We start from the raw sequence: 25,771 nt of genomic DNA on the forward strand, positions 1-25,771 counted from the left end.
TTTTGTTTGTGTCCTCGTTTGTGCTTAGTATATCTGTGCATACTCTATTGCGAATATATTTTTGTTTTTAATGCATTTGTATATAGACTTACTACTTTAACAGTAAAATATCTTTCATTAATTTATTTGTGTAGTAAGTCTTTCATCTGCACACACACTACAAGGTTCCTTCTTGGCGCTTGTTGCATATTGTATATTGTCTCTATTGTATCTGGAGGACTATGGGGTACCTCCACTTGCAACCATCTGCTGCCTTGGTTAAACCCTACGAGTGAGCGCAAAGTGGTCTATCATTTCATGGGCAGATCTACATTAGGTGGAAGGGGTGCAGCTGCTATGGGGCCCAGAACTTAGAGGGGCCCATCTTCCTGGTCAAAGTTACATGTGTTATATACATTTTTCTACATTGGGTAATACATAGGGGCCCTTACAAGCTTTTGCTATTGGGCCTTCAAATATCTAGTTACGCCCCTGCTATAAAGAATTAGTTTATAGGTCATATCTCCTTTGTCATCATCTAATTGATGAAGATGCATTGAGATGTGACATAGATTCTATGGGTTGTTCTTTTCACTAAAGGAATTAACTATTAGTTGAGGTCTCCAGAATATAAAAAATTTAACTTATCGAAGGCATATGGGTATTAGCTGGTAACTTGCTTTATGCATTGCACATTAGAGATGGGAATGCACTGTAATAAGGCAGTCTGTCAAGATGTCATCCCATCTATGCCCCCATGTATTCTCCTGTACTTACAGTATTGGATGTATAATTCTGGAGGTCACCTGTTGGGAAGATGCTATTATTGACATTGTAGTTTTGCTGAACTTTCCCAATGCATTGAGACTACGAGTTCTATAACTGATTTATGCGATTGTTACCATAATAGCTGGAAGGTAGATCACCATTAGGACATACACTGGTTTCTCCATTCTATACTCTATAGTATAAACAGAATTCCGCTTGGAGAAGTTTGGTATGTTCCTGACTGGAACTTTATTTTACAAAGAGAAACTGTTTCTTATTCTGTATACTACTAAATGTGGAGCTAAACACACACTATACAAGCATTTTACATTGTATCACCACATATGGTAGTCTACTGAATTCACTTTTATTTTTACTTTTTAAAATAAGTTGTTTTAACCAAAGGAAATCACTATGTCTACGGTGAAAATTAAATAGATTTTTCTTATTATTTTTGTTAATTACAGATAGTTTTAACATAAACTGGATCTGCAGTGTTAGTACATGTTGAGTCTCCCATATCCAAATATTCAAAAATACGGAATAATTTTGGCATGACTGAGATAATGAAACCTTTGATTGTTGATGGTTCAATCTACACAAACTTTGTCTAAGGCAGAAATTATTAAAAATATTGTATAAAATGACCTTCAGGCTGTGTGTATAAGGTGTATATGAAACATAAATGAATTTCATCTATGTACACAAACTTTGCTTGAGCCACAAAATTATTGAAAATATAGAATAAAATTACCTGCAGGCTGTGTGTATAAGGTGTATATAACACATAAATGTGTGTATATTGGGGTCCCATTCCCAAGATACTTAATTATGATATGCAAATATTCCAAAATACGGAATATTCAGTTATCCAAAATACCCCTGGTCCCAAGCATTTTGGATATGGGAGACTCAACCTGTACTACAATACCAGCCATGATTCAACTATCCTGTGCAAAATCAAAGACCTTCTGATGTTAATGGGTGACCATCTTGAGGCTTCCCTGGACAATCGAGAGAGAAACCAAACAAAGCATTTTCTGTTTCACTGACCTCCAATGGCAGGATCTGATTCATGGCTTTATCATGCAAATAATTAAAGAAGTTGTAATTCATAAGATAGAAACAGCATAAATTCTGGAAACAAAACAAAAACACATTATTTAGGCTAATTTCAGAATTTCATTTCAAGGTACCTTGAAGGACACATTAGGTCAAATTTTGTTGCTACTCCTATTTCACAAATTAATTTCATAAGAAATAATCCTTTTTTTTCACCATTTCTCTAACTAAACCTCAGCTTTTCTAGTATCTTTAGTATGAGAAGAATTATCTGCAGCCAAAGCCTCTTAAAACCTTTTGTAAAATTCAACTGTTTTACCAAGCATTCATCCCTAAGACATCACATACCTGTTCCCAACTTAGCATGTGCTAAAGACTCATGGGCTGGAAATATCTACTGTAAAAAGGAAATTCACATCTGCTGGAACTTAATGTGCATGAAAATTTGATATTTACCCGAAGGCTTGATAAATCCTAAAGCTAAATACCAACAAATGACCTTGGCGCTAGTTTAACTCCTTAGAGTCACTATGTTCACTTAGATAACACATATAAAAAAAAGGAATTCATTTCCTTAATAATTACCACCAATTGATCAGCTGCATGTCCACTTTGGAGGCATGTGTACACCCCAATAGAAACATTAAATTAGAACAAAACAACTGGGACTGCGCTCTATGACATTTAAATTGTGAAATGGCAGAAAAAAATCATATAGCAGTCAGAACCTCCATAAACTTATGTTTTAATCATGTACAGAAAGTCATAAAATATATATATAATTGCAATACACAGTATACTACAGCATTATTAAAAATTTGCTATCAGATTAATAAAAGTCTGAACATCCGCCCAGACTAGCATGTAAATTTCCTTATATGTATCACAGAGTACTGTCCCGTAAACACATAGTCTGCTGAAATTATAGGTATTAGTTTCCTTAGGATATAAAGTTTCCTGGTTATATATTCAAAGTTCCAGTAGCTCAAAGAAAAATGTTTTAAAAATATGTAAGTAAAAAATAAAGAGTAATCCGTGACAGATGGTGTGCACAGGGGGGAATATCCCAAATATAATGTCCGTCTCTGCACAACAGGAGACCTTGGGGCATGTGATTAGTCTTGTGGTGCCACAATACAAGGCCCCGTAGGATATACCTGGTCAATTGGATGACTCCAAGGCAGCCTGTTTACTGCACCAGCAGTATCGCTTAGCTCCCACGGTCCTCCAGGTAGTCCGGCTGCACAGCGTAACCAGAGCCAATGAATGAATGCATCGGCAAGCGCCGTTTTACATTTGCTGCGTCTCTCCCATTTGCAGCTTTATCAAAGCCCTCAATGGTAAAGGTGAAACGCGTCAAAGGACTTCTTTACAGAAAGGATTTGGAGCCATGACTTAGACACAGGAGTGTCACCCTGTCCCATTCACTGCAAACGGGAGAGACGCAGCAAACGTATACGGCGCTTGCCTCATTAATCTTGGTCTGTTACATTTTATCTGCATCCAGGATTTAAATACCATCAGTGGTTCTGATTGTGAGTCAGGCGCATCTCGGCTGTTTATCAGCACGGCTGTGGCAGCCTGCTAACTACCTTATACCAGAGGTTCTCAAACGGGGGCCTCAAGGCAACACAACAGTTCAGGGTTTAGAGATATCCATGGCTGAGCACAAGTGACTTAATTAGTACATCAGTCAATTTGATTTAACCACCTGTGCTCAACCATGGATCTCTCTAAAATCTGAAGTGTTTGGGAACCTCTGCTTATACTAATGCGAGAAACTGTATTTGTGCTCTAAAAATCCCTGTGACTCATGGAAGCCTGTCCCTCCCACTGTATTTATATCCGCTACCACCTACATTATGAATAGTATTGGGACTTACACCAGTCCCAGGCTGGATGCAAAAGATCTGTCTGAGAAAAAAAAAGTCCCATCCCCGTCCAAACACTACGACAGAGCAAGAAAGTCGTCTTACACGCCCACGACACTCCCATGAGACAGAAGAGTTCCATGCAATTGCATGATTGCTGCCAAATTGCAACAAAGAAACACCCATTGTATAGTGTTGTCTGTTGACAGACAGATCAATCCGTACGCACAAGCGATCACCAGAGACCTGATTCAGGGTATGCGAAGAAGCCGATTTCTTTCTTTGATGCAGAGCGTGCTGACTTCCGCGAGGTCTGTGCTCATTGCTACTTGATTGCAACTCAGAATCAATCCCAGTAAGTTTAATTATTCATTTTAGAGAAATTTCCACAAATTTGTATCAGTGCAACTCAATGGTTGTACTGTGTGCATTAATCTAATTGTTACCTTGTTAGTAAGGTAAAAAGTAATAGACTTTAGGAAGACAACCTCTGACAGCACTAAATGTCACATAGCAGAGGTCTCATGAATGGTTTTGGGTCCAGATATTTTCAGTCACTTAATCCAGGGGCAGTTTAAGAGTGGAGAGGGCTCATGTGTGCAGTCTCCATGCAGGACACCTCCTCTCCAGCAGTGCAGTAGACTCTGGCTTTGTGCTCCTGTGCCATGTTCCTGAAGAATTCTCTACTGCGCATGCGAAAATCACAGGGAAAATCAGTTACGCGCCATTTTCCCGTTGATTTCTGTCTGCAGCACCGTCCACCATGGGACTCCAGAGAGGTAAGTATAATTATACATGGGTGCAGAGTGTGTGGTGTGGGCTCCCCTGGACCCAGTGGCCTGTGGCCACCGCATACCTTGGGTATGCAGCCAGGAAGCCGGCGGATGTAATCCCGACAGCAGACTGCATTTTACTTAAGCCGGGAGACCGGCACCCAGCATTCCGATCTAAGTGATGCTAGGCTCCGCTGCGGACAGCTGAGGGGGGAGGGTTAGGTTTAGGGCTCCGCGGGGGAACTTAGGGTTAGGCACCCCCCCGGGAGGTTAGGGTTAGGCTAGGGGAAGGGAGGGTTAGGGTTAGGCACCCCTGTTGGGGACTTAGGGTTAGGCACCCCCTGGGGGACTTTGGTTTAGGCGGCGGGGAACGGGGGGTTAGGTTTAGGCACTTAGAGGGGGAACTAGGGTTAGGCACTGGGAGGAAGGTTAGGGTTAGGGGGGGAGGTTAGGTTAGTTAATACTTACCTTGGAACGATCAGGATTTTCAGCCATGTCGGCCAGCCGCTGTCAGGATTTGTGTCCGGCGGTAATTCATACCGATTCCCGTACCTTGCAACTATTATAGGTACACCAACGACTTGATCCCATTTTCCTCTAGATGCCGCTCATTTTATTTTTTTATAAATTTTTTGAAATGTTTTGATACAAATGTTGACAGTGAGAGTATTTTCATAATATTATCAGTAGGGCAGATGTTTAAGAGTTTGCTACCCTGGAAGGTATATTAAAAACATATACAGTACAGTGATGTCACATCAATAAGGGACAAAAGCAGGGGCGTATCTATAATGGGTGCAGAATGTGGAGTGCACATGGGCCCCTGGGTCCAGGCGGGCCCACACCGCACACCTTGGACCCATATAGTCTTTATTCTTACCTGTCAGTTGCCTCCAGAGTGCTGCTATGCAGCACCGGACCAGCGCTAGAGAGCAGCTAAAATCACTGGGAAAATGGAGGCGGACATTTTCCCGATGTCTCGCGCATGCACAGTACTGCTGTCCCAGGTAAAACGGCACGGGTGCCATTTTCCCGTAGACCCACGCATGTGCAGTAGTGGTGAGCGGGTTCGGATTTCTGAAATCCGAACCCCCCAGAGCCCCCCCCGATCCGAGGCAGATCCGAGTCAGGATCGACTTTTCCCGCCTGACTCGGATCTGAAATCGAGGCAAAACATCATCATCCCGCCTTCCGAGTCTCGCGGGTTTTGGATCCTATATAAGGTACCCGCGTCGGCGCCATTTTCTCACTCGGCTGTGGACAGTGAAGAGGGAGGGTGGGAGTTAGGGCTGGCTGGGCTGTGTAGTGTAGTGTAGTGCAGAGTAGTGTTGTGCTGTGCTGTGCTGTGCTGCTGTTGTCCACTACTTCAAAGTCCATAGGGGCTGGCTGTGTTGTGCTGTGCTGCTGTTGTTAATAGGGGCTGTGTCCACTACTTCAAAGTCCATAGGGGCTGGCTGGACTGTGTTGTGCAGTCAGTTCTCCATAGGGGCTGTGTCCACTCCAAAGTCCTGTGCAGTGTCCCAGTCGTAAAGGGGTGCTGTAGTGTTGTCCAGGGGGTGCTCTGTCCATCAGGAGTGCTCCCCCCAAGTGCTAAAAAAATTATATTTTTTGTGTTTGTGAATTGTGTGCGCAGTAGCCGCACGTGCATCAACAAAGTAGTGCCAAACGTGCGCCTGTGTCATTAGTAAAGGGCCAGCTGGCTTGACCGTTAAAGGGTGCTGTAACCCCCAAAGTACACTCCAAACCAAAAAAATATATATTTTCTGTGTTTGTGAATTGTGTGCGCAGTAGCCGCACGTGCATCAACAAAGTAGTGCCAAGCGTGCGCCTGTGTCATAAGTAAAGGGCTGGCTGGCTTGACCGTTAAAGGGTGCTGTAACCCCCAAAGTACACTCCAGTCCAAACCAAAAAAAAATTTTTCTGTGTTTGTGAATTGTGTGCGCAGTAGCCGCACATGCATCAACAAAGTAGTGCCAAGCGTGCGCCTGTGTCATAAGTAAAGGGCCGGCTGGCTTGACCGTTAAAGGGTGCTGTAACCCCCAAAGTACACTCCAGTCCAAACCAAAAAAAAAATTATTTTCTGTGTTTGTGAATTGTGTGCGCAGTAGCCGCATGTGCATCAACAAAGTAGTGCCAAGCGTGCGCCTGTGTCATAAGTAAAGGGCCAGCTGGCTTGACCGTTAAAGGGTGCTGTAACCCCCAAAGTACACTCCAGTCCAAACCAAAAAAAAAATTATTTTCTGTGTTTGTGAATTGTGTGCGCAGTAGCCGCACGTGCATCAACAAAGTAGTGCCAAGCGTGCGCCTGTGTCATAAGTAAAGGGCCGGCTGGCTTGACCGTTAAAGGGTGCTGTAACCCCCAAAGTACACTCCAAACCCCAAAAAAAATTATTTTCTGTGTTTGTGAATTGTGTGCGCAGTAGCCGCACGTGCATCAACAAAGTAGTGCCAAGCGTGCGCCTGTGTCATAAGTAAAGGGCCGGCTGGCTTGACCGTTAAAGGGTGCTGTAACCCCCAAAGTACACTCCAGTCCAAACCAAAAAAATAATTATTTTCTGTGTTTGTGAATTGTGTGCGCTGTGGCTGCACGTGCATCAACAAAGGAGCAGCACCAAGCGTGCGCCTGTGTCCCATAAGTAAAGAGCCGGCTGGCTCATTTCTTAAAGGGTGGTGTAACCCACAAAGTGCACTACTCTCCAGCAAAAATAAAAAAATATTTTCTGTGTTTGTGTGCGCTTTAGCCGCACGTATATATCAATATAACATAAATGGAGGACCAAACTTTCTCCGATAAAAATAAAATAGGGAAAGATCAAGAACCACTTCCTCCTAGTGCTGGTGCTGCTGCTGGGAGTTGTTCATCATCCCAGAGAGGAAGTAGGAACATCACTACTTTTACTAAACAATTGACCCTCCAACAGTCCCTAGCGATGAGGATGAAGTACGACAGCAGTCATCCTGAAGCAAAACGTATATCTGAGGCCTTGACTGCTATGTTGGTGTTAGACGTGCGTCCGGTATCCGCCATTAGTGCAGTGGGATTTAGACAATTGATGGAGGTAGTGTGTCCCCGGTTCCAAATCCCGTCTAGATTCCACCTGCATCCTCAAAGCAGCAGCGACAAGCGTGCATCTGTCTGTTAAAGGATGGTGTAACCCTCAAAGTGCGCTCCACAAACAATAAAAATATTCTTCTTCTTTTTTCTGTCTTTGTGAATTTTGTGGGCTGTAGCCGCACTAGCATCCTCAAAGCAGCAGCGACAAGCATGCGTCTGTCTGTTAAAGGGTGGTGTAACCCTCAAAGTGCGCTCCACAAACAATAAAAATATTCTTCTTTTTTTTTCTGTCTTTGTGAAATGTGTGGGCTGTAGCCGCACTTGCATCCTTAAAGCAGCTGCGACAAGCGTGCGTCTGTCTGTTAAAGGGTGGTGATACCCTCAAAGTGTGCTACACAAACAATAAAAATATTGTTCTTTTTTTTTCTGTCTTTGTGAAATGTGTGGGCTGTAGCCGCACCTGCATCCTTAAAGCAGCAGCGACAAGCGTGCGTCTGTCTGTTAAAGGGTGGTGACACCCTCAAAGTGTGCTACACAAACAATAAAAATATTCTTCTTTTTTCTGTCTTTGTGAATTGTGTGGGCTGTAGCCGCACTTGCATCCTCAAAGCAGCAGCGACAAGCGTGCGTCTGTCTGTTAAAGGGTGGTGACACCCTCAAAGTGTGCTACACAAACAATAAAAATATTCTTCTTTTTTCTGTCTTTGTGAATTGTGTGGGCTGTAGCCGCACTTGCATCCTCAAAGCAGCAGCGACAAGTGTGCGTCTGTCTGTTAAAGGGTGGTGTAACCCTCAAAAAGCTCCAAAAAATAAAAAACTATTTTTTTAATGTGTTTGTGACTTGTGTGCGATGTAGCCGCACGTGCATCAACATAGTAGCAGCGCCAAGCGTGCACCTGTGTCATAAGTCAAGGGCTGGTTTGGACATCTGGTCCGGACTGAAGGACGTGCCAACAATTTCTGACAAGTCTACTGTCACTGCATATGATACTGTCCTCAAAGCAGCAGCGACAAGCGTGCGTCTGTCTGTTAAAGGGTGGTGTAACTCTCAAAGTGCTCCAAAAAATAAAAAACTATTTTTTAATGTGTTTGTGACTTGTGTGCGATGTAGCCGCACTTGCATCCTCAAAGCAGCAGCGACAAGCGTGTGTCTGTCTGTTAAAGGGTGGTGACACCCTCAAAGTGTGCTACACAAACAATAAAAATATTCTTCTTTTTTTTTCTGTCTTTGTGAATTGTGTGGGCTGTAGCTGCACTTGCATCCTCAAAGCAGCAGCGACAAGCGTGCGTCTGTCTGTTAAAGGGTGGTGACACCCTCAAAGTGTGCTACACAAACAATAAAAATATTCTTCTTCTTTTTTCTGTCTTTGTGAATTGTGTGGGCTGTAGCCGCACTTGCATCCTCAAAGCAGCAGCGACAAGCGTGCGTCTGTCTGTTAAAGGGTGGTGTAACCCTCAAAGTGCGCTCCACAAACAATAAAAATATTCTTCTTTTTTTTCTGTCTTTGTGAATTGTGTGGGCTGTAGCCGCACTTGCATCCTCAAAGCAGCAGCGACAAGCGTGCGTCTGTTTGTTAAAGGATTACATCGGTGACAGCATCCAAGTAGGCATGTCAGACAGTCCGTACCTGTACTGGCAGGAAAAAGAAGCAATTTGGAGGCCCCTGTACAAACTGGCTCTATTTTACCTGAGTTGCCCCCCCTCCAGTGTGTACTCCGAAAGAGTGTTTAGTGCAGCCGGGAACCTTGTCAGCGAAAGGCGTAGGAGGTTGCTTCCACAAAATGTGGAGAAGATGATGTTCATAAAATGAATTATCAACTCTTCAAGGGAGACCAGCCTCCAGAACGTACAGAGGGACCTGTGGTTGTGGATTCCAGCGGGGACGAATTAATACTCTGTGAGGATGAGGATGTACACAACACTGAAGAGGGTGAGGAATCGGTGGATGAGGAGTATGAGGACGACATCTTGCCTCCGTAGAGCCAGTTTGTGCAGGGACAGATTAATTGCCAGCTTGTTTTGTGGGGGCCCAAACGAACCAATAATTTCAGCCACAGTCGTGTGGCAGACCCTGGCGCTGAAATGTTTGGTTTGTTAAAGTGTGCATGTCCTGTTTATACAACATAAGGGTGGGTGGGAGGGCCTAAGGACAATTCCATCTTGCACCTCTTTTTTTCATTGCATTATGTATAGTTTGGGGCCTAGTTTTTCAAACTGCCATCCTGTCTGCGACTGCAGTGCCACTCCTAGATGGACCACGTGTTTGTGCCGCCCACTCGTATCTGTTAGCATAGTCATCCAGCTACCTCAGTGCAACCTTTTGGACATAAAAACACTATTGTGAGGTGTGAGGTGTTCAGAATAGACTGGAAATTAGTGGAAATTAAGGTTATTGAGGTTAATAATAGCATAGGAGCAGAAAAACCCACAAATTCTGTGATTTTAGCTGTTTTTATGCTTTTTAAAAAAAAAATACAGATCCAAAACACAAAACCCCGAACCCAAAACACGGAAGGGTGGTTTTGGCAAAACCAATCCAGATCCAAAACACGAAGAAAGATCCAGATCCAAAACCAAAACACAAAACACGAAAAGTGGCCGGTGCACACCCCTAATGTGCAGTAGACTCTGGCACTAAACCAGATTCTACTGCACCTGCCGGCCGCCGCGGCACCGCTATAGAGAGGAGGAGGCCTGCACTGAGTCTGTACACAGGCCCCCTCCTCTCTTAAAATGCCCCTTGACACATGGTTGAAACGCTGATGCTTACAGTATATAGAAACGCATATGCATTCTCCGATTTCTCTGCATTTAGTGAGGCCGAGTTTGATGGCTTTCTCGCCCTTTAATCTTTGCACGAGAACATGTACTTAGAGCAATTTAAAGAAAATGGAAAGCCAGCTTTCCGCTACCATTTATATACTGTATGGCTCTTTTTACTTTACTTCCCATAACACTATATATTTGGTTTATATGGCTGCGGATTGAAGAGTACAGAAACCAATCCAGAAGATGTACATGGAGGGTCCATTTATAGCAAAAGTAGTACAAACAATGATCTAAGGATGATATAATAAATATACTGATCACCTCTGCCGGCCACTTTGATAGCAGTAAAAAAAAAAAATTACAATTTTATGGCTTTAGTTTTTGGTGTGCTTTGATTTACACGAAAGTGGCCTAATGTGACAGAAAGCTAAGACGATATTTACAAATTATGCCCATGACATTCATAAATCAAAAAGTCCGTGTTTATCTGTTGTGCTTGTGAATTTGTAGAAATGATTTAGCACATCTACGAAATGTACCGAGATCCCATCCAAAAAGTACTGTCGTGCCATCTGTTTTGTTTTTGTAAAAATTTGTGGTATGAGATAGCAGAAGTTTTGATATTTAGAGGGCATTAATCCTTTTGACAACCTTAGCCCAATGTTCTCGTGGATGATGCCATTGTACAGTTAGTTTAGGTAGTTCCAAATTCCCTCATAGATTAAGCACATTTGTTTGCACAGCCTCTATACGTTTGCAATACCAGTAATTAAAAAAAAAGTTTACAGTAACTCACAGACCATTGTGTCCTTTTATCTGTACACAGGTGATACATGCAGTATAGGTACTGTATATACCATATTTTGTTTACAAATGTGTTTACAAAATGACCATATGCAAAGTTGGTTTCCTTTAGGTGCTGACAGTGCTGTAGTTATCTCATATGGTCCAAATACATACTATTAGACAGAAATGCTTTTGCAATTTGGCTGTATTGCTTGCTTAGAAATAAATGCAGATTTCCCCCGTGTTCACAGTTGACCGGACCTATCCGGCAGCGTCCCCCTATATATCTGCTTGTGAAAGCAGCTGGCAACACTCATTTCCACCAGCCCTATTCTTGGAGCAAGAGGTCAGACTGAAATCAGCTATATCTATGCATATGCACAACTCTAAATGGAATCCGTATGATTCCCGACAGCGGCTGCCCGACATGGGTGAAAATCCAGATCGTCCCGAAGGTAAGTATAGACTAACCTAGTTCCCTCCCCTAACCCTCCCTTAGGGGTGCCTAACCCTAACCTTCCCCCCAGTGCCTAACCCCCCCTTCCCCGCCACCTAACCCTAAGTCCCCCGGGGGGGTGCCTAACCCTTAACACTCCCTCCCCTTAGCCTAACCCTAATCTCCGGGGGGTGCCTAACCCTAAATCCACCCCTAGGAACCCTAAACCTAACCCTCCTCCCCCACGGCTGTCCGCGCCCGGTTCCAGGCGTCCCTTCGATCTGGATGCGGGGCGCCGGTCTCCCGGCGTTGATAAAATGACAGGCATCTAGATTTAGACGCCGGTCATTTAACCCTCGTCGGGATTAAGCAGTCCGGGAGCCGGCTGTCAGGATTAGGTCTGCTGGCTTCCCGACTGCATACCCTCTAAATAGCCCACAGCACACTTATCCTACGTGGGCAGATAGACTTGGTACAAGCCCGCACTGATAGTGATGACTACTACTTTTACAAGCAAATGATAGGGGCTGCTCAGGCGGCATAGATGGGGCCAACACGGAATACAGACGTATAGTCAATGCTTATTCCAAGCACGGATTGTGGCTGTTTAAGTGGCCAAATTCCGTGTGCGGAGGAATCAGGCCCATAGGGGGAGATTTATCAAAACTTGGAGAGATAAAGCAGAGAGAAAAAGTACCAACTAATCAGCTCCTGTCATTTTTAAAATACAACCTGTAAAAATACAGTTAGAAGCTGATTGGTTGGTACTTTACCTATCTCCACTTTATCTCGCGCCACTCTTTGATAAATCTCTTCTGGACTTTCGCACGGCGAGGGCTTCTTGAGCTGTATGCATGATTTGTTCATTTAATCAAAGCTAATTATCCATTATGCACAACTCAAACTTTAAATATTTAACTACAGCTGCCCATCTATTATGTACTTAAATCAACTTTGCAACTCAAGTTACGTATTGGTATATTAAGTGCTTCATTGGAACTGTAATTGTAATTGTTGGGGGCCTGCAACTGACAAATGATAATCGTTGGACATACAATGAAAATACTTTTCAGTGACCTTTTTCTTTTCTCTCCAGTTTATTCTTTGTCCTAAATATAATAGGCTGTGAATTATGAGCTACTGCCATATAGCAGTGATTGTAATAGTGGCAATTTTGTCAATGGCAAAATCAGGTTTATTGAATCATATCAAAAGAAAGCAATATCTGTCCCATGAGATAATAAAAAAAAAAAAAAATTGTTTGGGTGGAAGACAAATATGAAAGGTATTCCCCAAAAATACCAACGCTTTGTGAAATAGTGGAAAATGGCGTGGACTACTTTGGTGTAAGCTTGGCAGGAAAAAGGTGTCCCTGGATAACACAGAATAATTCCACTTAAATTATAACTTTTCAGCTGTATTTTTGATATATTAATTTATGCTAGATTTTAAATACAAAATGAAGTATTTAGTTCTAAATCATCATGGTGTTTTGGTTTTGGTTATTGCAAAACCACCCTCAAATGTTTTTTTTTTTTCAGATTTCTTTAAAATTTATTCCTTCTAGCTGTTGTGCACCCCGTTGTCTTTGTTGAAATGGCGTGCGGGACTCTGGACAATTTATATATATATATATATTAGGGATGTGCAGGCTCGGTTCTACTCGGTTCCGTTCGGTTCTTTTTACCGAATCTTATTGGCTATCGAAAACTCGTGACAGCTGAAACCCAATAAGATCCGGTAAAAAGAACCGAACGGAACCGAGTAGAACCGAGCCTGCACATCCCTAATATATATATATATATATTTTATATATTTATTTAAATAAACTTCCTAACTTCATATCAACATGGTTTGCTTCATTATTACTATTTAATCTGATTAAAATGCTTTATTCCCAGATTTTGACGTCACCCAGGCACGTCTCTGACAATTAGTCAGATTACAGAAGGAAGGAAGGCTGCTGCCTCGCTCATCAAGAGTATTATGTCAAGAGTCCTGATAAGCAAAGCTCAGCACACACGGTGACAAACAGCAGAGGTAACAGGGCAGTGCAGCATAGGTAAATTACATTGATCTAAGGCCCTAATTCAGACCCACTCGTGAGCGGCTGTCCGCTCGCAAGTGGGTCGATGGTCTGCACTGCGCATGCGCATGACGGAGGGAGCTCCGTCGTGCGCATGTGCGAGACGCGACGAGCGAAGGACTTTCCTTCGCTCGGAGTGTCTCATCAAAGGGGGCGTGCTGTCGATGTTGACTGACAGCACGCCCCTTTGGAACCCCTACCGTCTGAAGCCGGCCCCACTGACATCACTAGTGATGTCAGTGGGAGTGATTTTGGCTCTGATAGAGCCAAAATCACTCCTGGCCTTGCAGTTGAGAAACTCATCCGCAGGCTTCTGCTCGCAGTTTCGATGGTCGCGATGGTCAAGACCATCGCGACCATCATCCTGCACGCTCATATATGCTGTAGGTGGTGACCCACAGCTATACGAGCGTCCAGGAGGACGCTCCATATTAATGGAGGTGGGCCCTGATTCAGAGCGAGCGCTCTGGTCAGAGCGTATGGCTCTGAATCAGAACCTATATGTACACTACACTCTGAGTAACAAAATACAGTGGCTGTAGCTATAATCTCTGAATTTAGGGTGGACAAAAGTATATGCCCCCAACATTGTAAGGTTTTGGAGTTAGAAGTGGACGATGACACTTGACATCTCTTATCCAATTCAATGTACGTATTATATTCACACCAGGGACAATTTAGTCTGGAGCATATTAAACTACCAGAACTTAGTGTATCCATACAAATTGCATGCAGATAGCACTTTATTCAGGAATAAACCCGAAGGCCCCTGATTTGCCCATTGGACAACAAAATGTTCCCAGTGTTTTTCAGATTGCACAGATCCACTATTGCATATAAAGCAGGGGTGTGCACCGGCCACTTTTCGTGTTTTGTGTTTTGGTTTTGGATCTGGATCTTTCTTCGTGTTTTGGATCTGGATTGGTTTTGCCAAAACCACCCTTCCGTGTTTTGGGTTCTGGGTTTTGTGTTTTGGATCTGTATTTTTTTGAAAAAAAGCATAAAAACAGCTAAAATCACAGAATTTGTAGGTTTTTCTGCTCCTATGCTATTATTAACCTCAATAACCTTAATTTCCACTCATTTCCAGTCTATTCTGAACACCTCACACCTCACAATAGTGTTTTTATGTCCAAAAGGTTGCACCGAGGTAGCTGGATGACTATGCTAAGCAACACGAGTGGGCGGCACAAACACGTGACCCATCTAGGCGTGATACTGCAGTGGCAGACAGGATGGCAGTTTGAAAAACTAGGCCCCAAACTGTACATAATGCAAAGAACAAAAAGAGGTGCAAGATGGAATTGTCCTTGGGCCCTCCCACCCACCCTTATGTTGTATAAACAGGACATGCACACTTTAACAAACCAATCATTTCAGCGCCAGGGTCTGCCACACAACTGTGGCTGAAATGATTGGTTCGTTTGGGCCCCCACAAAACAAGCTGGCAATTAATGTGTCCCTGCACAAACTGGCTCTACGGAGGCAAGATGTCATCCTCATCCTCCTCATCCACCGATTCCTCACCCTCTTCAGTGTGTACATCCTCATCCTCACAAAGTATTAACTCGTCCCCACTTGAATCCACCACCACAGGTCCCTCTGTACGTTCTGGAGGCTGGTCTCCCTGGAAGAGCTGATAATTCATTTTGATGAACATCATCTTCTCCACATTCTGTGGAAGCAACCTCCTACGCCTTTCGCTGACAAGGTTCCCGGCTGCACTAAACACTCTTTCGGAGTACACACTGGAGGGGGGGCAACTCAGGTAAAATAGAGCCAGTTTGTACAGGGGCCTCCAAATTGCCTCTTTTTCCTGCCAGTACAGGTATGGACTGTCTGACATGCCTACTTGGATGCTGTCACCGATGTAATCCTCCACCATTCTGTCAATGGTGACAGTATCATATGTAGTGACAGTAGACATGTCAGAAATTGTTGCCAGGTCCTTCAGTCCGGACCAGATGTCCCAACTTGGTCCTGCCTGCCCTGCATCACCGCCAGCGGGTTGCTTAGGATACCTAAGTTTTTTCCTGGCAGCCCCAGTTGTGGGAGAAAATGAAGAAGGAGTTCCGCTTCAGCTGACAGTGTGTTCACCAGCAGGTCTTTGCACCTCTGCAGGCTTGTGTCGGTCGGAAAGAGAGACACCACATAGGCTTTAAACCTAGGATCGAGCACGGTGGCCAAAATGTAGTGGTCTGATTTCAACAGATTGACCACCCTGGAATCCTGGCAAAGCGAATGAAGGGCTTCATCCACAAGTCCCACATGCTGAGCGGAATCGCTCCATCTTAGCTCCTCCTTCACTTTCTCCAGCTGCTTCTGCAAAAGCCTGATGAGGGGAATGACCTGACTCAAGCTGGCAGTGTCTGAACTGACTTCACGTGTGGCAAGTTCGAAGGGCTGGAGAACCTTGCACAACACGGAAATCATTCTCCACTGCGCTTGAGTCAGGTGAATACCCCCTCCTTTGCCTATGTCATAGGTGGATGTATAGGCTTGTATGGCCTTTTGCTGCTCCTCCATCCTCTGAAGCATATAGAGGGTTGAGTTCCACCGCGTCACAACCTCTTGCTTCAGGTGATGGCGGGGCAGGTTCAAGAGTGTTTGCTGGCGCTCCAGTCTTCAGCACGCAGTCGCTGAATGGCGAAAGTGGCCAGAAATTTTTCGGGCCACCCAAAGAGTCTCCTGCATGCCCCTGTTGCTTTTCAGAAAATTCTGCACCACCAAGTTTATTGTGTGAGCATGGGACGTGCTGGAATTTTCCCAGATGTAATGCCCGCACAATATTGGTGGCGTTGTCAGATATCACAAATCCCCAGGAGAGTCTAAGTGGGGTAAGCCACTGGGCGATGATTTCCCTCAGTTTCTCTAAGAGGTTGTCGGCGTTGTGCCTCTTACTGAAACCGGTGATACACAGTGTAGCCTGCCTTGGAACGAGCTGGCATTTCTGAGATGCTGCTACTGGTGACGCTGCTGCTGTTGCTGCGTAAGGTGATACATCTACCCAGTGGGCTGTCACAGTCATATAGTCCTTAGTCTGCCCTGTTCCACTTGTCCACATGTCTGTGGTTAAGTGGACATTGTGTACAACGGCATTTTTCAGGACACTGAGGACACTTTTTCTGACGTTTCTGTACAGTCTCGGTATCGCCTGCCTAGTGAAGTGGAATCTAGACGGGATTTGGAACCGGGGACACACTACCTCCATCAATTGTCTAAATCCCACTGCACTAATGGCGGATACCAGACGCACATCTAACACCAACATAGCAGTCAAGGCCTCAGTTATACGTTTTGCTTCAGGATGACTGCTGTCGTACTTCATCCTCCTCGCTAAGGACTGTTGGAGGGTCAATTGTTTAGTAAAAGTAGTGGTGTTCCTACTTCCTCTCTGGGATGATGAACGACTCCCAGCAGCAGCAACAGCAGCAACAGCAGCAGCGGCAGCAGTAGGCGTAGCAATTCAGGATCCTCCGGAGGAATCCCGGATTGGAGAGTCAGTCATGCCAGTGACATGGCCTGCAGGACTACTTCCGATCCTGACTAAGGAGGAAATTGACGAGGAGGGAGTTGACGTTGTGGTTTGCAGGCGCTTGGATACAACAGGACAACAGGATTTAGGTGTCCCTGTACTGCTTACGGTCTTAGCCAAAGTTTCTGAACTTGACAGTAACTTTTTATGAACGCGCTGCAGGTGCCGTATAAGGGAGGATGTTCCTAGGTGGTTGACGTCCCTACCCCTACTTATTTCACCTTTACATATGGTACATATGGCAAGACAGTTGTTGTCCGGATTTGGATAGAAATATTGCCAGACCAAAGAGGTGGAATGTTTGGTCTTCTGCCCAGGCATGACCGTGATGGGCTTTTTCATCCCACGGACAACAACTGTCTCCCCCGGAGCCTGATTTAAACAAACCACATCACCATCAGAATCCTCCTCGCCAACTTCCTCCTCAGCGCCAGCTACACCAGTATCCTCATCCTGTTGTACTTCAACAGTGACATCTTCAATTTGCATATCAGCAAGTGGACTGTGGGTGCTCCTTTCAGCACTTGCAGGGGGCGTGCAAATGGTGGAAAGAGCCACCTCTTCCCATCCAGTGCTGGGAAGGTCAGGCATCGCAACCACCACCACACTTGGACTCTCCTTGGGGATTTGTGATATCTTCTTAGAAAGCACAGTTCTTCGCTGTGCTTTTGCCAGCTTAACTCTTTTGGTTTTTTTAGTGGGAGGAGGGCTTCCATCATCATGTGAAGCTGAACCACTAGTCATGAACATACTAGGGATCGACCTTAGCCGTTCCTTGCCACTCCGTGTCGTAAATGGCATATTGGCAAGTTTACGTTTCTCTTCAGCTGATTTAAATGTTTTTTTCAAGGTCATTTTCCTGAACTTTGTCATTTGGGATTGTATGTGCCCTCTATTATGACATTGGGCATCGGCCTTGGCAGACGACGTTGATGGCATGTTATCGTCTATGTCATGACTAGTGGCAGCAGCTTCAGCACTAGGAGGAAGTGGTACTTGATCTTTCTCTATTTTATTTTTATCGGAGAAAGTTTGGTCCTCCATTTATGTTATATCGATTTGATATATACGTGCGGCTAAACACAGAAAATATTTTTTTATTTTTGCTGGAGAGTAGTGCACTTTGTGGGTTACACCAGCCTTTAAAAAATGAGCCAGCCGGCTCTTTACTTATGACACAGGCGCACGCTTGGCACTACTTTGTTGATGCACATGCGGCAACTGCGCACACAATTCACAAACACAGAAAATATATATTTTTTTGGTTTGGACTGGAGTGTACTTTGGGGGTTACAGCACCCTTTAACGGTCAAGCCAGCCGGCCCTTTACTTATGACACAGGCGCACACTTGGCACTACTTTGTTGATGCACGTGCGGCTACTGCGCACACAATTCACAAACACAGAAAATATATATATTTTTTGGTTTGGACTGGAGTGTACTTTGGGGGTTACAGCACCCTTTAACGGTCAAGCCAGCCGGCCCTTTACTTATGACACAGGCGCACGCTTGGCACTACTTTGTTGATGCACGTGCGGCTACTGCGCACACAATTCACAAACACAGAAAATACATTTTTTTTTGGTTTGGACTGGAGTGTACTTTGGGGGTTACAGCACCCATTAACGGTCAAGCCAGCCGGCCCTTTACAGGTGCACGCTTGGCACTAATTTGTTGATGCACGTGCGGCTACTGCGCACACAATTCACAAACACAGAAAATATATATTTTTTTGGTTTGGACTGGAGTGTACTTTGGGGGTTACAGCACCCTTTAACGGTCAAGCCAGCCGGCCCTTTACTTATGACACAGGCGCACGCTTGGCACTACTTTGTTGATGCACATGCGGCTACTGCGCACACAATTCACAAACACAGAAAATAATTTTTTTTTGGTTTGGACTGGAGTGTTCTTTGGGGGTTACAGCACCCTTTAACGGTCAAGCCAGCCGGCCCTTTACAGGCGCACGCTTGGCACTAATTTGTTGATGCACGTGCGGCTACTGCGCACACAATTCACAAACACAGAAAATATATATTTTTTTGGTTTGGACTGGAGTGTACTTTGGGGGTTACAGCACCCTTTAACGGTCAAGCCAGCCGGCCCTTTACTTATGACACAGGCGCACGCTTGGCACTACTTTGTTGATGCACGTGTGGCTACTGCGCACACAATTCACAAACACAGAAAATATATATTTTTTTGGTTTGGACTGGAGTGTACTTTGGGGGTTACAGCACCCCTTAACGGTCAAGCCAGCCGGCCCTTTACTTATGATACAGGCGCACGCTTGGCACTACTTTGTTGATGCACGTGCGGCTACTGCGCACACAATTCACAAACACAGAAAATATTTTTTTTTTTGGTTTGGACTGGAGTATACTTTGGGGGTTACAGCACCCTTTAACGGTCAAGCCAGCCGGCCCTTTACAGGCGCACGCTTGGCACTACTTTGTTGATGCACGTGCGGCTACTGCGCACACAATTCACAAACACTGAAAATAATTTTTTTTTTGGTTTGGACTGGAGTGTACTTTGGGGGTTACAGCACCCTTTAACGGTCAAGCCAGCCGGCCCTTTACTTATGACACAGGCGCACGCTTGGCACTACTTTGTTGATGCACGTGCGGCTACTGCGCACACAATTCACAAACACACAAAAAATATTATTTTTTTAGCACTTGGGGGGAGCACCCCTGATGGACAGAGCACCCCCTGGACAACACTACAGCACCCCTTTAGGACTGGGACTCTGCACAGGACTTTGGAGTGGACACAGCCCCTATGGAGAACTGACTGCACAACACAGTCCAGCCAGCCCCTATGGACTTTGAAGTAGTGGACACAGCCCCTATTAACAACAGCAGCACAGCACAACACAGCCAGCCCCTATGGACTTTGAAGTAGTGGACAACAGCAGCACAGCGCAGCACAGCACAGCACAACACTACTCTGCACTACACTACACTACACTACACTACACAGCCCAGCCAGCCCTAACTCCCATCCTCCCTCTTCACTGTCCACAGCCGAGTGAGAAAATGGCGCCGAAGCGGGTACCTTATATAGGTTCCAAAACCCGCGGGACTCGGAAGGCGGGATGATGACGTTTTGCCTCGATTTCAGATCCGAGTCAGGCAGGAAAAGTCGAGCCTGACTCGGATCTGCCTCGGATCGGGGGGGCTCGGGGGGGTTCGGATTTCAGAAATCCGAACCCGCTCACCCCTAATATAAAGCAACTTGAATGTCATTATAGACTGCTAATTGCCCCTTGTAGAGAGCCCCCAGTATCTTATTATTATTTTTTTTTTAAATAGCACGGCTGATGGTTCTTCAATATAACATACAGTATCAAGATTTGTGATACATTGGATGCAATGGAACAGCACGAGGGAACGGCAGGAACTATTATAATAACCCAAGGCATTTATTTCTCTGAGCCACTAATCCATTTCTCCCACATGTTCCTACTTGTGCATTCTGCACGAGACTGGATTCAGGGGAAATTTCAACCCAGAGGCTCAGATATCTTAAGTGGATACCAAGGTGAATTTTAAATCAAACTTCCTGTGTTTCTAATATTTCCCATTTCCAAAGGATAACGAATGCTATTTTATGTCTGCTTTAATCTTTCATGAGGATTCAAAGCTCTATTAAATGAGCCACTCTGACCGCACTTACCATATAACCTGTTTAATGGTAATTGAAGTAGTTGTATTTAATTGACATTCAAATAACAAAACTGTGTTCAAGGAAGGAAAAAAAACAACAAACATATAATTGATGGAACCATGGAGCACATAAATGCAACCTAAGTGTATATTTAATGCCTGCCACTCATCGCAAAAGGTCAAGCAATCAATAATTTGGGAACTTTATGCAAGTAAATGCTTTCTAATTAGCTGCATAGGATATGCGAGAATCAGCCCTTGAATATGTCATGTTTGACATTTGTGAGGTGTAGTGGAGTGCTCACAAGTTTGTTATGATTTAAAAACAAAGGTTTATATAATAAAAAAGCTATTATCGGGCTTATTTGAGAAAAAGTCATTCAGTAAACCCTGGAAATAAGATACTATGGTCCCCATTTAACCATGAGACATGGGGGTTATGTTTCTTATCAGTATTCAACAAACAGCGGTAAACTAAGATTACCGCTGTTTGTCACTGTATCGCTTACGCCATCAATAGATGGCGAGACAAAACGGTCCCCATTGTCGGCAATAGGGAGCCAGCGAAGCCTTCCGGGCATTGTCTAGTCCTCACCGGGTGAAAGAGTAGTGCACATGTGCTACATGTGTGTGGCCATTGTGCACATGTGCATGACACAGCAGCCTGACACTGGCAGCGATAGGCTGTCAGCTATAGGGCAGAGGATGCAACTGAGGAGGAGGACCTCGCTGGAGAGGTAAGTAATGTTAGATGACAATGGCATATTCGTTAGTATCACTGCCAGGGCCGGCTCCAGGTTTACTAGCACCCTGTGTGAGAAATTTTTGGATCTCTCCCCCCCCCAGATCCAACTATATCCGCAATCAATAATTTTATTAACCGAAAAAAAATATTTTCTAGTATTTGATTTACCAAATTATTCCATAGAAGAGAAACAAAGAAATAGCAAAGAGTCCGCACATACATTATCCCCGACAGGAAAAAGCACGCATTGACCCTGACAGGGAAAAAAACCACACACATTGTCCCCAACAGGGAATAAAACACACACATTGCCCCCTCATCACCTTCCTCAGCATCCTCAATCTCAGCCCCTATGATGTCACACTTCCAAGTCGCCGACTGCAAGGTCATGCCTGGCCCGGGATGCGTCAGCCACCTGAAAGAACCCAGCACTGCCCGGGCTAGGTTACAAGGTAGTTGCATGGTAGGTATGGGTCCCGGTGGTGGCTGCATTGCACCCACTATGGGGTGGTGCCCTTGTGTACAGTGGCATAAATTCATCCATGATGCCCGGAGGCAAGTTATAATTTGGTGCCCCCCCGTCACAGCCACTGACACTATAATGAAGTGTTTCGTATGCAGACAGGCTATAGATAGATGGAAGCGGCAGCTGATGGTCTGACATGGGGCTCTCCACTGGTGTATGGTGGCTTCTGAGGTGCCGAGAAGAGGTGCCATGTATTGGACGGCCGTGACGGTACACTCCGGGTACATAGTTACAGCCCTAAGTTGGGTGAATATGTTGTAGACAATGGAGGAGGTGCCCCTTCAGAGCTGGAGCCCGGCGGCAGGCGCCTTCATTGTCTCCCATAGTTCTGCCCCTGCTTGTGTACTTGCCCAGCTGGAACAGGGCTCGAGCTGGCTCTGATAACTGCAATACTGGAGAGTCATGTAACTGGTGAGGTGATGACCTGGTTTAGTAAAGCTACTCCATCATCCTTGTGCAGATCTAACAGATCTTGCACAATTTTGGTAAAAATCTACAGTCATTGGGGAAAATTGTAGCAGTTTATAAGGATATTTATCAGCTGTTTACAAAAATTTAATAATTTAGACTAGTTACAGTAGATTAATGCAATGGTTCAAAGAAAGTCCATTATATTTATAATCTGTTAGTATATATTATTTTATTACATTTTGACAGAGATAGATGTGTGCTTTTTACATTGTTATAGCACCGACTATAGAAAAATATATATAATATTTAGAAAACTCATCAGCCATTATGTACCAGCATTGTGCAAACATTAGGTAGTGATATCAATAGCGAAACAAAAAACATAAAATAGTTTGTATCCAAACTTCTCAGTTGCTAAGGGATAAGCAGGCATTGCTGCTGGAAATAGATAAAAGAATAGTTTGGTTTAATAAAATAGTAAACAAAAATATTTGTTTTCTAATATTTGTTTAGACATTGTACCCAACAGGGTAAAAAAAACATTGGTTCACATGGGGAAAAAGATAGCACCAAAAGGGAAAATACACACACACATTGTGCCCCACAGAGAAACAAAACACACACACATTGGGCCCCACAGAGAAAAAAACACACACACATTGGGCCCCACAGAGAAAAAAAACACACACATTGGGCCCCACAGAGAAAAAACACACACATTGGTCCACACATGGAAAAAACACACATTGGCCTACACAATAAAAAGATTCAATGATTGCTCCCACAGGAAAAAACAAAACACGCACTGATTCATTGCCTCCACATCCAGAAAAGAAATAAAACAAACATTGATTCCCCCAGCCCCCTACAGAAGACTAAGGGGTATATTTACTCTAGGTCGATTTTAATCGATTTAAAATCGACCTTTAGTAAATATACCCCTTAGGCTTCACCTGCTGGGCTGTCACATATAGCTGCAGAGCTAATTGCAGGAGATCAGCCCTTCATTACTGTCCTCAGACCTCATCACCATGCTCAGTCCTCAGCCCTTCATCACTGTCCTCAGACCCTCATCACCATCCTTAGACCAAAAGCCTCTAATCACCATCCACAGCCCTCATTACAATTCTCAAAAGCCACCCATCACCATCCTCAGACCCTCATCACCATCCTCAGCCCAAAAGCAGCTCATCACCTTCCTCAGCCCTCATCACCTTCCTCAGCACTCATCACCATCCTCAGCCCAAAAACAGCTCATCACCTTCCTCAGCCTCAGACCCTCATCGCCTTCCTCAGCATCTTCCTCAGCCCTCATCGCTTTCCTCAGCCCCCATCACTATCCTCAATCACCACTTCCATCACCTTCCTCAGCCCCCAGGCCCTATCACCTTGTTCAGCCCCCAGCCCCTCACCACCACAGCCTGCCTCAGCTTGGGCAGGGATGATGTGTGACAATGTGACCTACAACATGACCTATGACATCACTCTGCCACATTGCCAACTGCAAGGTCACGCCTGGCCTGGGCCGCATCTCAGGCACCTGGGTGGTGGATATGGGCCCCGGCGGAAGCTGCATTGCACCTACTATGGGGTGGTGCCCTTGTGTACCTGCTCAGCAGAAACGGGCCTCGAGCCAGCCCTAATAACTGCAATACTAGGAGGAGAGTCATGCAATCTGGTGAGGTGTTGACCTTTGGTCAAAAACTACAGTCATTAGGGAATATTGTAGCAGTTTATAAGGACATTTATCAGCTATTTACAAATATAGGATAAATCATAATAGCTACAGTAGATTCATGCAATGGTAAAAAAAAGCCCATTATATTTATAATTTGTTAGTATATATTCCTTTATTAAATTTTGACAGAGATAGATGTGTGTGCTTTTTACATTTTTATAGCAACGACTAAAGAAAACTCATCAGCCATTATGTACCAGCATTGTACAAACATTAGGTAGTGATATTAATAGCAAAACAAAAAACATAAAATAGTTTGTATCCAAACTTCTCAGTTGCTAAGGGATAAGCAGACATGCTGCTGGAAATAGATAATGGAATGGTTTGGTGTAATAACATAGTAAACTAAAATATTTGTTTGCTAAAATTTCTTTAGGTGGTTACAAAACGAAGTATAATCTGTGAGCGTTTTACAAGGAGCTGCTATATTCATTTTTCATTGGTTAGATACTAGCAACGATTATTAGAAAATGTCATTATCAAATGATTCATTAGTGAAATAATTATACTGACCAGTGGTTAATTTCTGATATGAATTGTATTGGGTTACTTTGTAAACAATTATTTATAACACATGACTCTAAATGGCCTTTTGGGAATTCCTGCAAATTGGTGATGAATTGATTCCTGACATGGAAAACACATATACTATCACTGTTAATACAACCAGCAATACAAAATGTAGGAACCCAAAAAGATAACGTGCAGACCATTATGATGCAGAAAATAAGTTTAATTTTGCAAAAGGCAGCATGTGATAAATTGATTTTCTTATGACAAATGTGGTGAATTGTTGACAACAGTCAAATAAAATAATTATTATTATTATTATTATTTTAATAGTAAAGTTAAAGCTTCCATATCTAATTATATCCCCTTCCACAATCCACACACAGGCTCACACATTGAGCCAAATTTAATTTGATTCGCACCCACAATACTTTTCCACCTCGCGGACTTTTCGCTTACTTCACCTGTTTTGCAGGCGGAAAAGTATCGCGCTAGTCCCCGAGTATCCCGGTATTCAATTTGAAAGTACGCGAAAACAGGAACCGGCGAAACTGAAACAAGCGGAAAGTCCTGTCAGATTTGGGGAAATCAGCCTAACACCAACCCAAAAGATGCTCTGACATGGGGGTTCCCTATGGTACCCCCCGATTTGGCTTGCTGAAGGTATTTGGTGTTTTTAAATGGGCTCAATAGCTGCTAAATAGCGTTTTTGTATATGTGGTGCAGAATAGTATTCAGGGTATTTTTTTTGCAGAAAATAACTTATCCCAGCAAATTTGGGGTACTTGAAAATGGGGGTGAGCATATTTTAAAGTTGCTAAAGTTAAGTTTCAAAAATCGTGAAAAATCCACCTGCCGCAAACACCTGCAATGAAAAAAACACTTGGGGCGTACTTGGGGACCTCCCTGGAGTCTAGTTCGCTAGTTTTTAACTTTGTTCACCAATTTTTTTTTCCGCCCCCAAAATGAAAGTGATTTTTTGGGCTGATCTTAAGTGTTTTTTTAATTTTTGACGCAGTTTACCTTTGGGGGACTGTCTGAAGGCTGC

This window comes from Taudactylus pleione, unplaced genomic scaffold (genome assembly GCF_031769625.1).
Source record: "Taudactylus pleione unplaced genomic scaffold, aTauple2 ptg000198l, whole genome shotgun sequence".
Taxonomy (NCBI): domain Eukaryota; kingdom Metazoa; phylum Chordata; class Amphibia; order Anura; family Myobatrachidae; genus Taudactylus; species Taudactylus pleione.